This window comes from Haliotis rufescens, unplaced genomic scaffold (genome assembly GCF_023055435.1).
Source record: "Haliotis rufescens isolate VD_foot unplaced genomic scaffold, xgHalRufe1.0.p SCAF_31, whole genome shotgun sequence".
Classification (NCBI taxonomy): Eukaryota; Metazoa; Mollusca; class Gastropoda; order Lepetellida; family Haliotidae; genus Haliotis; species Haliotis rufescens.
This window is the reverse complement of record NW_025964013.1, coordinates 1,221,850-1,237,280: the sequence shown is the minus strand read 5'-3', so window position 1 is coordinate 1,237,280 and position 15,431 is coordinate 1,221,850. Positions and strand designations below refer to the sequence as shown.

Sequence of the window (15,431 nt, the reverse complement as noted above, 5' to 3'; positions counted from 1 at the left end):
CCTCTAAATATGGGATCTGTAAACGGTAATGACAGGCGATCTGATAAAACCTGCGCTGGCGAGTACAGCCATGGCAACCAATCGCAAGAAAGTTCATCTTGTCCGTTTGATAAATTTGTATTGCGATTTGTGTTGGGATCGTAAATGACCAAAAAATGGAGCCTATCTTCTTCTCGATTTCGACTTTATCTGCCTAAGACTATCGACCATTCCTGCATTTGATATGGGCCGGCCATAGTCGCGTCTGCCTTGAGACTTCTAGTGTGGCTAGTTTGACGTTGGACAGCGGCTTAAATGATTTCTATCGATTGTTTCACCCATCTCTAACAGTTATGTAAACAGAATTCTTTGAAAGCTTTAGCTTCCGAAAATTGTTCTTTGAACCCCTCTTTAGCGACAAACGACCGGAACGAACCACGTCCCTTGAGACCGTTAACCATTCCATCTCAACTGCCATTGAGACATCAATATTTGACCCCTACAGAGAAAATGAGATCTTCCGCATCGACAATCAAGACTCATCGATTGGCTAGAACATGGCTTGTGGCAAGTCCAGAATTCTTCCGAGAGGTAAGACAGTAGTCCGAGCCAAGACTGCTCGCTACTGTCAACAGCGAGGGATATAGACGCCGGTGGGTGCAGTTTTCTACCCCCAGGGGCTTGACATGACAGTGTTCTCTGGCTGAGACATGACGCCCCAATCGTGAGGTGAGAGTCAGTTTTTACCATGCCTTATATTCCAGTCTTCAGATAAGATCAGTCTCTATTGTAGCTGTTCGTCGGCAAATGCATCGGCTTTCTTTCACGAGGAGCCGAGCCGGCGAATGTCAAGTTATATTGTTCTTGTAAAAGCTATAGGGTTCGGAAAAGTGTTCACCATGTTGGTGTTAGTCCGTGATGTGTCGAAGTGTGGACAACATTTGGTTACCGGTGATGCAGGCTGTTGATAGCGTTTTATATCTCATTTGTCCCGACGCTCGTAGCGTGTTTACCATGCGCATACCGGTGCCGTATTGGCGACAATCAGCCCTCTGAAAACACCCTGCGAGCGTGCGCTGTCACAATTGTGTTAGACAAAACGGGAACCTCTGTCACTGGGCAATAAACACTAGCTGTGCTGGTGATTCAACACATCCGAACCGATTAGAGAATGATGACATTCGCTCCAGCATTATATATAATTGACACAGTAAACATGCACTGATTTGATCAGGGTTACCAGCTGATAAGGACGGATGTCAATAGATGTCAGCGAGCTGGTGTAATCAGCCCTGGGTTTCATCAGTTCCTGTAATAGCCCCGAGGCGCGGATTAACGCTCCTGCTGAATGCTGATCGCTTTTCGAATTAATGTTATTTTCAAACAAGAGAGACAGATAACAGGACCTTGGACAGGTATATTTTTAGTTTCTAGATTGCAGGGTGTTCTTCATGTTTTGTTCAGTATGGAAACAGTTAAGTTTCTTGTCCATCTGTGCTGTGTAACAGTTCCGTGGCATCATGTCTCAGTAGGGGCAGTCGGGTACACTAGTGGTTAAAACGTTCGCTCGTCACACCAACATGTGTACAATGTGTTAAGTCCATTTCTGGTGTCCCCCGCTGTGATATTGCTGGAATATTGCTAAAAGCGGCATAAAACCAAACTCATTCATGTCTCAGTTTTTCATATGGTCTTTTCTTAGACTCAGACTCCTGGCCCCAACATGACTGTTTCAGTACCATGTACCCGTGGAGATACCCGCCTGGCCCCCACATGACTGTTTCAGTACCATGTTCCCAATGACTGATTCAGTACCACATCCCCGTGGAGATACCTGCCTGGCCCCCACATGAATGTTTCAGTACCACGTCTCCATGGAGATACCCGCCTCACCCCCACATGACTGTTTCAGTAGCACGTCCCCGTGGAGATACCCGCCTGGCCCCCACATGACTGTTTCAGTACCACGTCCCTGTGGAGATACCCGCCTCACCCCCACATGACTGTTTCAGTACCACGTCCCCGTGGAGATACCCGCCTCACCCCCACATGACTGTTTCAGTACCACGTCCCCGTGGAGATACCCGCCTCACCCCCACATGAATGTTTCAGTACCATGTCCCCGTGGAGATACCCGCCTGGCCCCCACATGACTGTTTCAGTACCATGTTCCCATGGAGATACCCGCCTCACCCCCACATGACTGTTTCAGTACCACATCCCCGTGGAGATACCCGCCTCACCCCCACATGAATGTTTCAGTACCATGTCCCCGTGGAGATACCCGCCTGGCCCCCACATGACTGTTTCAGTAGCACGTCCCCGTGGAGATACCCGCCTGGCCCCCACATGACTGTTTCAGTAGCACATCTCTGTGGAGATACCCGCCTGGCCCCCACATGACTGTTTCAGTAGCACGTCCCCGTGGAGATACCCGCCTGGCCCCCACATGACTGTTTCAGTAGCACATCTCTGTGGAGATACCCGCCTGGCCCCCACATGACTGATTCAGTACCAGGTCTCTGTGGAGATAATTGCCTGGCCCCCACATGACTGTTTCAGTAGCACATCTCTGTGGAGATACCCGCCTGGCCCCCACATGACTGTTTCAGTAGCACATCTCTGTGGAGATACCCGCCTGGCCACCACATGACTGTTTCAGTAGCACGTCCCCGTGGAGATACCCGCCTGGCCCCCACATGACTGTTTCAGAGCCACATCATTCTGGAAATGACATAACATCTAGTGTATCACGCTGATAAGATGTGACATTTAGTGTATCATGCTAAGACATGACATTTAGTGTATCATGCTAAGACATGACATTTAGTGTATCATGCTGATAAGACATGACATTTAGTGTATCACGCTAAGACATGACATTTAGTGTATCACGCTAAGACATGACATTTAGTGTATCACGCTAAGACATGACATTTAGTGTATCACGCTGATAAGATGTGACATTTAGTATATCACGCTAAGACATGACATTTAGTGTATCATGCTAAGACATGACATTTAGTGTATCATTCTAAGACATGACATTTAGTGTATCACGCTAAGACATGACATTTAGTGTATCACGCTAAGACATGACATTTAGTGTATCACGCTAAGACATGACATTTAGTGTATCATGCTGATAAGATGTGACATTTAGTGTATCACACATCTTCCTGAGGCAAGGGAGGTAACTGACTGTAAAAGTCCAGTTTCCACCTTTGCCGAAATATAGGCTCGGATTTCTGGGCTTAATCGTAGTGTCACCCGTGGCTATCACAAGTTATGTCACTTCTATGTCCCTCCTATTGACCAATCAGATTCCACCTCACTTCAAACAAAATGGCAGCACCCAGTGAAGACAATCTGATCGATGATCAAGATCATTATTGTGATAAACAGGTCTCACTTTGCAAAGTGCATCATGTGAGCACCTTGATTAAAAACATGAAAATATTTTTTAAATATTTTTTGACGCCGAGTTGGCGGTACACATGCTTTGCAAATCCTGCAGTCGACTGAAATCTGCATGGCAGTTTACAAACCTGATGTCCATTTTGTTATGTGATTTTGATCAGACTATGCATAGATTTGTTAGTCCAGCCAAAATATAACTCCATAATTCCAACCTAGTTTGCCAAGGGTGGAACTGGACTTCTATAGTCAGTTAAGTCCCTTGCCTCAGGAAGACGTGGAAGACATGACACACCCTACTGAGTATCAGCTGATAAGACATGACACACCCTATTGAGTGTATCAGCTGATAAGACATGACACACCCTATTGAGTGTATCAGCTAATAAGACATGACACACCCTATTGAGTGTATCAGCTGATAAGACATGACACACCCTATTGAGTGTATCACACTGATAAGACATGACACACCCTATTGAGTGTATCATGCTGATAAGACATGACACACCCTATTGAGTCTATCAGCAGATAAGACATGACACACCCTATTGAGTGTATCATGCTGATAAGACACGACACACCCTATTGAGTGTATCAGCTGATAAGACATGACACACCCTATTGAGTGTATCAGCTGATAAGACTCCCTTACCCCGCAGGCTGGCTGTTCCCTGCGGTAGAGCTGGGGTCAGGAGCAGGCCCAGACAGGCACACTGAGTCAGGTCAAGTCGTAGGGGATGGGTACCCGGGTAGTAAATTTGTACTAAACCCGAGATGAATGTGTTGTTTTTGGGAGCAGGATATTTAATACATTGAATATGGTATGAGATTGTAGACATTTCATCTCAGATAAAAAATGTCTAAATTTGGGGAAGTAGGAGTGTGAATAATGGGCACGCATTTCCTCATCCTGTTGCTTTCATCTTGGATAGAACAATTCATAATTCACAGTGACTGAACTCTGGTCTTTGATCGGCGCAGCCCAGCTGGTGATATATGACTGTATCTCCAGGATGATACGCTGCTGGTCGGTGCTTGTTGCAGCCTGCCTGGTGCCATGCTAACGATGATGCCACATATCGAGACAAAGTGCACAATCATCACAGCTCTTGTTTAGGATGTAGTGATGAAAATCAAATTAGATATTCATTTAGCCTTTCATCATCAAACATGTCATAATCTTCAAATCTTCAAATGTTCAATGTTATTAGGTAATTTCCATAACTCATAAGTGACTGGCTCTGTGATTGATGAATAACATCGTGTGTGATTATAACAGTTCAGTCCAATCTCTTGTGATTATAATACAGCAGTTCAGTCCAATCTCTTGTGATTATAACTTGACAGTTCAGTCCAATCTCTTGTGATTATAACTAGACAGTTCACTCCAATCTCTTGTGATTATAACTTGACAGTTCAGTCCAATCTCTTGTGATTATAACTAGACACTTCAGTCCAATCTCTTGTGATCATAACTTGACAGTTCAGTCCAATCTCTTGTAATTTTAATGTGACAGTTCAGTCCAATCTCTTGCGATTTTAATACGACAGTTGAGTCCAATCTCTTGTGATTATAATACAACAGTTCAGTCCAATCTCTTGTGATTATAACTAGACAGTTCAGTCCAATCTCTTGTGATTATAACTAGACAGTTCAGTCCAATCTCTTGTGATCATAACTTGACAGTTCAGTCCAATCTCTTGTAATTTTAATGTGACAGTTCAGTCCAATCTCTTGCGATTATAATACAACAGTTCAGTCCAATCTCTTTTGATTATAACACAACAGTTCAGTCCAATCTCTTGTGATTATAACTAGACAGTTCAGTCCAATCTCTTGTGATTATAACTAGACAGTTCAGTCCAATCTCTTGTGATTATAACTTGACAGTTCAGTCCAATCTCTTGTGATTATAACTAGACAGTTCAGTCCAATCTCTTGTGATCATAACTAGACAGTTCAGTCCAATCTTTTGTGATTATAACTTGACAGTTCAGTCCAATCTTTTGTGATTATAACTTGACAGTTCAGTCCAATCTCTTGTGATTATAACTAGACAGTTCAGTCCAATCTCTTGTGATTATAACTTGACAGTTCAGTCCAATCTCTTGTGATCATAACTTGACAGTTCAGTCCAATCTCTTGTAATTTTAATGTGACAGTTCCGTCCAATCTCTTGTAATTTTAATGTGACAGTTCCGTCCAATCTCTTGCGATTATAACTAGACAGTTCAGTCCAATCTCTTGTAATTTTAATGTGACAGTTCAGTCCAATCTCTTGTGATTATAACTTGACAGTTCAGTCCAATCTCTTGTGATCATAACTTGACAGTTCAGTCCAATCTCTTGTAATTTTAATGTGACAGTTCCGTCCAATCTCTTGTGATTATAACACGACAGTTCAGTCCAATCTTTTGCGATTATAACTAGACAGTTCAGTCGAATCTCTTTTGATTATAACACAACAGTTCAGTCCAATCTCTTGTGATTATAACTTGACAGTTCAGTCTAATTGTTGTGATTATAATATGACAGTTCAGTCCAATCTCTCGTGATTATAACACAACAGTTCAGTCCAATCTCTTGTGATTATAACACAACAGTTCAGTCCAATCTCTTGTGATTTTAACACAACAGTTCAGTCCTATCTCTAGAGTGACAGGACAGGTTCCCTCTATATTATTTAACTTTAAACCTTTATTCTTGAAATATTTGGTTTACAGATATCTTTTCATCACCGCAGAGTTGGTGGTGGTCAAGTAGACATAAAAACAGGATGACATCACATTTTTATCCAGCATGGTCTGCGGAGTGGAAAACTGAAATTGAAGAAGCATGCTGCTAACAATGAGTGCAAATTGAAAGTTGCTCCCCAGTTGTATCGATCTGCTGAAGGGGGTCCTTTCATTTTGCTGGGAAAACAAGAAGACCTTTCTCAAAATTTAATTTAATTTCAAATTTAAAAAAGGTTTCTGTTGGCATGACCTAAGGAATATGAAAGCCATGACAAGCCAACAAATGCAGTTTGGTGTTATTGTGAGAGAGGTACCGCAGTAACAATGTTATGATTGACCTGATTATGATTCTTGTTTTGTCAGCACCATTTCCACTTGTTTTGGTACTTACTTGCCAAACTTTTCCAAAAATAGCTTGGTAACAAAACAAGAGGAAAGGGTCCTAATCCATCTGTTCAAAATAACGTTCACAAATTAGATGTTCCCAAAATCTAAACTCAACAAGGTCTTCTAAGATATAAAGCTATTGACAGCTGCATAAAGAAATCAAACTATTCCTTGATTCAAAGACAATTAAATTTTTTATAAAACTACATCATCACTTTTCCAACTCCTCATTAAAACACAAAGCTTCTAAATAATTAATTTATTGTGGCCTGATCAAAACAAAAGATAGGTCTTCCTGCAGCAAGAGATCCATTTGCTCAGCTGAATGTTGCTCAGGTCAAAGACTGGTTGTTTCACCAATGTGGTAAGGCGATTGTGATAAATAAAATAATCAGTTTGTGGAAAATGGCCTCCACATCTGTTGAACCAACTGTGCACACCTGGAGAAACACCTGTCTCCAACATAAACATAAAGAAAAAAACAACTTTTTGTCCGTCAGAATAAACAACTTAAGTTAAGTTTTCCCAAGTTTATAAACAGACCGTGAAGCTGTTGACAGTAGTTATGTAAGGTCAAGATCTTGTTTGCCCTACAACCCTCATTTCCACATAGAAGTGAAGAGTCTTGTTTGAAATAGAATGTTTCTGTCTGTCATTGTTGAGTTATATTGGTTTCCATGGCGACCTATTAGATCTGAATACTTCCTGCTTGTCTCGGTTCTGATCAACAAAGCATGTATGATAATGTTGCTGTATTGAGGATGTATCTGCTAATGGGCAATGGCCGACCACCTGTGGCTGCTTAGTTTGGCAACGTTCATGTCGGCACAGGTACTTGACTTGTCTAGAATGTCTGCCTGTTTCCGCAGTGTCCAGCTGACATGTCAAGATTTATGCGATATTGATCTGGTCCTTAAGTTGCAGATATACATTGCAATAAAACACACAAAGATGCAGTCTTATTAAAATCAGATCTGAGTTCTCGCTGCCGCTAAACAAAGATCTTAAGACATCCCATTACGGGTCATGTCAGAATGACCTTTTGGAACTTTGACTGACCGCTGAAATGACTAACAAGAAGTCAAAGTCAGCCAATAAGAAAGCAGCTTTCTCGAGCTTTTCGGCACTCGTTTCAACCTGGCGACTTCCATTTCAGACTGCGCTGGAAAAATATGTTGACACACAGTTCTCGATTAAAATTTTGAAAACTGAACAAATGAACATTCCGGAATATCAAATATATGATTGAGATTGTATGGCAGTGCTTTTTACGTACTGTGCAGCGCCTCCTCCGTTCAAATGTTTACCCCATGGAAGCGAGAGATAGACAATAATTTTGACGGGAATCAGTCGTACGGGCCATAACTGTCGTTCGGAATACCCCGTGTTAACGTTTTCAAGGATTAGACAACACATTCGGACCGTCACATTCATGACCTGGTAAGCGACACTTTGATTGGTCAGATGAAAGGTCGTTCTGATGTGAACCGTAATGGGATGTCCTCAGATCTTTGTTTAGTGATAGTGAGAACTAAGATCTGATTTTAATGAGACTGACGAAGATGTATTGTCTCTCAAGCCCTGATACAGCTCACTTGATGTTTTGGAAAAAGGCTTGAAATTGCATGATTCAGATAAAGTTAAATAACAAACATACAAACACACCTGCTAATTAGTGGATGACCAGGGCCGCTTTCTTTGTTACTTGTTTTAAGCCCCACCCAGCAATATTCCAGCTTTATGATGGCGGTCTGTAAATAGTCTGGATCAGACAATCCAGTGATTGATATCATGAGCATTGATCCACGCAATTAGGATACGATGACAAGTTAACCAAGTCAGCAAGCCTGACCACCCGATCCTGTTAGTTGCCTCTTACGACAAGCATGGGTTGCTGAAGACCTATTTTAACCCGGATCTTCACAGGTCAACTGCGGCAGTTAGGCCTTCATGTCACCAGTGCCTCTCAAGATATGTGGATGTAGCAGGGAATCTCCTCTCCCTGGAATATGTTGTCCCTGTCTGTATTTATACTGGGATATTATGTCCTCAGGACAGTTTTCATCTATGGCCCGTGAACATCGGGGGTAGAATAGGTCTTCAGCAACCTGTTCACAGGCACTTTTTTTATCCCCGACCAGTGGTTCCGTCTGTATTATCGCCTCCGTGGCCTAGTGGTAGAGCGTCCGCCTGGAGAGCGGAATGTCCAGGGTTCGATCCCCGGCCACGTCATAACAAAAGATGTTAAAAGATGTTAAAAGATGGTACTTGTTGTTTCCCTGCCTGGGGCTGGCATTAAGGGGCTAAAACAAGGACTGTTCTGCTTGGAGTCAGTATACTGTGTCTGAGTAGGGTATTCATGTAAAACTGCCACATGGTATCTCATTGAGCTAGCACTATAAATCAGCATCAGTCCGGAGTCTCGCACGCGCACGCACGCACACGCACACACACACACACACACACACACACACACACACACACACACACACACACACACACTAGTTCAATAATCATGGACACGATGATAATCCCAATTTCACCTCACCACCACCTTCTCAAAAGTATATGCGTTTGTCATTGAAATTGACTTGATCATGCATCTTGTTTGGATTAACCCAACACATCTCACTCTATTAGCAGCACCATTTATTTGGGTAATCTGATCAATGTCTGTGGATATTTTAAATTGTGATGGAACAGCAATTTCTTCTGTAATCCAAGATAAAGTGATGACAGGGCAGTTTCTGTGTTTTGCGTGTAATGCAGTGGCTGTTTTGGGGCGTGTTGCATGTTGAATATGACTATGTGTTGCAGCAGTGTCTTTGATCTGAATATCAAATATTAGCTACAACCTGGAATTGCTTCTCTTTCCAGTTTGTCTTCAGCTCTCCACCGAAAGCTATTGAGGCCGGACCAATGTTTTGTTTAGAGAAGGCCTTTTTTTAAAAACTTATTTGAATTCAATTAAAATTTTAAACTTTTGAAAAAATTAAAGGTTGCTAACTTGTCTGTAAAATTTGTCTAGTCTGAAAGGGATTTGATAATGTTTCAACATGCCTCCTGAGCACATCTGCGATGCTGAAACCAAATTCACTGTTCTGGAATATTCTTGTGAAGTAATTGACAGATGTTTCAAAGCAAGGACCCAACATCATCCCTCAGTGCACTTGTCCTGAATAATGACATGTTCTCTGGAAAGGTCATCAAGTTTAAACCAAAGCTACTTTGACTTGATTTTGTTATGTCACTTTATAGATTGAAAAAGAATCACAGCAGGATCTCAGAGGAAATTTCAAAACAAAAAGTGCAGCTGTTCAGTGTTTAAAAAAAATAAAATTTAACCTTTTGTCTGAAAATGTTTTAGAGACACCACTTCTCCCATCCTTGGAAATTAAGGTGTCAAACTGTTGTTGCTAATAGTCCATCCATAGTTTATTGCAGGGGCTGTTTACAGCCGCAGTTGTTGGACAAATTTGACAAACTATGGATACCACATTGACATGTGAGTGGATAACCTCATTCCACTGGTATCCAGCCACCAGACACCAGAAATGGGGGTTTATTTGACAGGACAAATATTATTGTCAACAAGCACTACAGTATTCCTTGACACAGACCTCTTGACACACACACAGACCTCGCTGATACAGACCTCCTTGATACACACACAGACCTCCTTGATACAGACCTCCTTGACACACAGACCTCCTTGATACAGACCTCCTTGATACACACACAGACCTCCTTGATACACACAGACCTCCTTGATACACACACAGACCTCCTTGATACACACAGACCTCCTTGATACACACACAGACCTCTTTGACACACACACAGACCTCCTTGATACACACACAGACCTCGCTGATACAGACCTCCTTGATACACACACAGACCTCCTTGATACAGACCTCCTTGACACACAGACCTCCTTGATACAGACCTCCTTGATACACACACAGACCTCCTTGATACACACAGACCTCCTTGATACACACACAGACCTTGATACAGATTTCCTTGATACACACAGACCTCCTTGATACACACACAGACCTCTGATACACACACAGACCTCCTTGATACAGATTTCCTTGATACACACACAGACCTCTTTGATACATACACAGACCTCTGATACACACACAGACCTCCTTGATACAGATTTCCTTGATGCACACACAGACCTCCTTGATATACACACAGACCTCCTTGATACAGATTTCCTTGATACACACACAGACCTCTTTGATACACACACAGACCTCCTTGATACACACACAGACCTCTGATAAACACACATACCTCCTTGATACACACACATACCTCCTTGATACAGATTTCCTTGATACACACACAGACCTCTTTGATACACACACAGACCTCTTTGATACACACACAGACCTCTGATACACACACAGACCTCCTTGATACAGATTTCCTTGATACACACACAGACCTCCTTGATACACACACAGACCTCCTTGATACACACACAGACCTCTTTGATACACACACAGACCTCTGATACACACGCAGACCTTGATACACACACAGACCTCCTTGATACACACACAGACCTCCTTGATACACACACAGACCTTGATACACACACTGACCTCCTTGATACACACACAGACCTCCTTGATACACACACAGACCTTGATACACACACAGACCTTGATACACACACAGACCTCCTTGACACAGACCTTGATACACACACAGACCTCCTTGACACAGACCTCCTTGATACACACACAGACCTCCTTGACACAGATTTCCTTGATACAGACCTCCTTGACACACAGACTTCTAGAGTTTGGGAGTTTTGACTGGTTGCTGCGATAGTATAGAGAGCTCCTTGAATGGCCTATCGCTGTGAGGAGCTTGATGAGACAATCTCAGAGGGGAGATAACCCCATGTCTCTTGTGTCCCTTATTGTTCTGTTAGGGGCAGTGGCCTTGTGGTGAGCCTGAAGGCAGGGGTTAGATTCCCTGCATGGGTACAGTGTGTGCAGCTCACTTCTGTCCCCCGCTGGAATATTGCTGGAATATTGCTGGGTTATTGCTGGAATATTGTTGGAATATTGTTGGAATATTGCCGGGTTATTGCTGGAATATTGCTGGGATATTGCCGGAATATTGCTTGGATATTGCTTGGATATTGCTTGGCTATTGCAAGAATATTGCTGGGTTATTGCTGGGTTATTGCTGGGTTATTGCTTGTTTTTTGCTGGGATATTGCCGGAATATTGCTGGAATATTGCTGGGTTATTGCTTGTTTTTGCTTGAATATTGCTGGGATATTGCTGGAATATTGCTGGGTTATTACTGGGATATTGCTATTATATTGCTGGAATATTGCTGACATATTGCCGGAATATTGCTGGAATATTGCCGGGTTATTGCTGGAATATTACTGGAATATTGCCGGAATATTGCTGGAATATTACTGGAATATTGCTGGGTTATTGCTGGGATATTGCTGGATCATTGCTGGAATATTACTGGAATATTACTGGGTTATTGCCGGGTTATTGCTGGGATATTGCTGGAATATTGCTGGAATATTGCTGGGTTATTGCCGGAATATTGCTGGATTATTGCTAGGTTATTACTAGGGCTGCAACGATACAGGAAGGTCACGATACGATACGCATCACGATATTCTGGTCCTGATACGATACGTATCTCGATACGCAATGATAAAAAAACAAGACCTAAAGCATGTCAAGATTGAACCTTTCATGATTTTGGAACAGTCAAAATTATTTTATAATAACAAGACTACTGAAGTTGTAAAGTTGCAAAGTGGAACTTTCCCTAACTTTCCTTCAAAACAATTCAAATCTCAAACACCAGAAAATAATTAATGTACTTCACCAGTGATACAACTTCAAAGAATTATGATGCAGTGGTCGAAGAAATTGTATCTGAAATTATTGTTTTATCAGGAATAATATATTCCAATATCGTGTTACTTTAGTTGCAGCTTTTACTATATATATTCTTAAAATTATAAGAACCACAAGCGTAGGATTTTGATACTGGTGATTGCTGTTGCAGGATATTTTTACGTATGGAACAATTTGACCAGTCAGCGTAGGGACTTCCCGCGCTACATGTATTTCGATTGCGAAAACGTTATGTTGACATATATAAACCAAACTGCCACAAATATGACTTTTAACGAGTCAAAGTAGGGCATTGTTAATATGTGTATCCATTCTCTAGCAACTAAAGTTTGTTTCAATGCATCAAAAGCGGTAATCTGACCGTGGTTGCTGTATCTCTTCACACACGATTTCACCTAACTTAATGAAAATGATATTAAATGAAATTTTGAATAAAAATATATTATATATTAAAAACACAAGTCCAGATATACTATGAACACGTTTTAATAACAAGATAGTATAATAATGGTATTGAATTGCATACTTCAGTTCGGATTTGCTGACTGGTATTTTCGGTGTTATGTTCTTGCGGTGATCAGCTGATAATTTTTTTTTGAGATGGGGAAAAACACCTGTCAGTGTAAAACCTGAGCTTATTAAAAATGTAAGTACGTTTTTTGGAGCCATGCGTTACCGCGCGCTATAACCAAGTTTGCGGTTTATTGAAAGGCACAATAGCGAGGAAACGCTGTACTTGAGATTTTCGTTCCGTATCGTGGCGTATCGATAAATGGGCCCACGTTTATCATATATCGTATCGTGGGTCAAGTATCGCGATGCATCGGAATATCGGGGTATCGTTTCACCCTTAGTTATTACTGGGATATTGCTGGAATATTGCTGGAATATTACTGGAATATTGCTGGGTTATTGCTGGGATATTGCTGGAATATTGCTGGAATATTGCTGGGTTATTGCCGGAATATTGCTGGAATATTGCTGGGTTATTACTAGGGCTGCAACGATACAGGAAGGTCACGATACGATACGCATCACGATATTCTGGTCCTGATACGATACGTATCTCGATACGCAATGATAAAAAAACAAGACTTAAAGCATGTCTAGATTGAACCTTACATGATTTTGGAACAGTCAAAATTATTTTATAATAACAAGACTACTGAAGTTGTTAAGCTTCAAAGTGGAACTTTCCCTAACTTTCCTTCAAAACAATTCAAAGCTCAAACACCAGAAAATAATTAATGTACTTCACCAGTGATACAACTTCAAAGAATGGTGATGCAGTGGTCGAAGAAATTGTATCTGAAATTATTGTTTTATCAGGAATAATATATTCCAATATCGTGTTACTTTAGTTGCAGCTTTTACTATATAAATTCTTAAAATTATAAGAACCACAAGCGTAGGATTTTGGTACTGGTGATTGCTGTTGCAGGATATTTTTACGTATGGAACAATTTGACCAGTCAGCGTAGGGACTTCCCGCGCTACATGTATTTCGATTGCGAAAGCGTTATGTTGACATATATAAACCAAACTGCCACAAATATGACTTCAAACGAGTCAAAGTAGGGCATTGTTAATATGTGTATCCATTCTCTAGCAACTAAAGTTTGTTTCAATGCGTCAAAAGCGGTAATCTGACCGTGGTTGCTGTATCTCTTCACACACGATTTCACCTAACTTAATGAAAACGATATTAAATGAAATTTTGAATAAAAATATATTATATATTAAAAACACAAGTCCAGATATACTATGAACACGTTTTAATAACAAGATAGTATAATAATGGTATTGAATTGCGTACTTCAGTTCGGATTTGCTGACTGGTATTTTCGGTGTTATGTGCTTGCGGTGATCAGCTAATAATGTTTTTTGAGATGGGGAAAAACACCTGTCAGTGTAAAACCTGAGCTTATTAAAAATGTAAGTACGTTTTTTGGAGCCATGCGTTACCGCGCACTATAACCAAGTTTGCGGTTTATTGAAAGGCACAATAGCGAGGAAACGCTGTACACTTCCATATCGTGGCGTATCGATAAATGGGCCCACGTTTATCATATATCGTATCGTGGGTCAAGTATCGCGATGCATCGGAATATCGGGGTATCGTTTCACCCTTAGTTATTACTGGGATATTGCTGGAATATTGCTTGGCTATTGCTTGGCTATTGCCAGAATATTGCTGGAATATTGCTGGGTTATTGCTTGTTTTTTGCTGGAATATTGCTGGAATATTGCCGGAATAGTGCCGGAATATTGCTTGGTTTTTGCTGGAATATTGCTGGGTTATTGCTGGGATATTGCTGGAATATTGCTGGGTTATTGCTGGAATATTGCTGGGTTATTGCTGGGTTATTGCTGGGTTTTTACTGGGATATTACTGGGATATTGTTGGAATATGGCTGGGATATTGTTGGGTTATTGCTGGGATATTGCTGGAATATTGCTGGGTTATTGCTGGGTTATTGCTGGGATATTGCTGGAATATTGCTGGGTTATTGCTGGGATATTGCTGGAATATTGCTGGGATGTTGCTGGGATATTGCTGGGATATTGCTGGAATATTGCTGGAATATTGCTTGGATATTGCCGGGATATTGCTGGGATATTGCTTGGTTATTGCTGGAATATTGCTGGGTTATTGCTGGGATATTGTTGGGATATTCCTGGAATAACATTAAAAGCTCCCAGCTTAAGGAAGATGAGTGTCACGTTCATGGTCACATAAACTTAGTTTAAGTTTGCATACAACTATGGAATGCTACACATAACAGACAAGAAGTTTGGTTGGGCAATTATGTAATTTGAAGCTATATGCTGTATATTAATATCATGACACATCGATTCCTGTTGCACAATACAAACTAATATAAATGTTATCAATCGTATTAAACAACATTTAGTACCCAGCTATAGTCTGAGACGGCATGGCTATAGTGTGTGATGAGACTATGGGATCGTATAACAAGCGAC

General features: G+C 41.3%; 1 protein-coding gene across 4 annotated transcripts in view; it reads left to right on the top strand.

Annotated features, from left to right (window-relative positions):
* Positions 1-577: 577 nt before the first annotated feature.
* LOC124136799 (MAGUK p55 subfamily member 7-like) overlaps positions 578-15,431 on the top strand; it is a 113,195-nt gene continuing 98,341 nt past the window's right edge. For all 4 annotated transcript variants that reach the window (XM_048380515.1, XM_048380514.1, XM_048380513.1 and 1 more), the window contains exon 1: positions 578-708. The gene's annotated coding sequence lies outside the window, so the exon portion shown is untranslated. The remainder of the gene's footprint in view (positions 709-15,431) is intronic.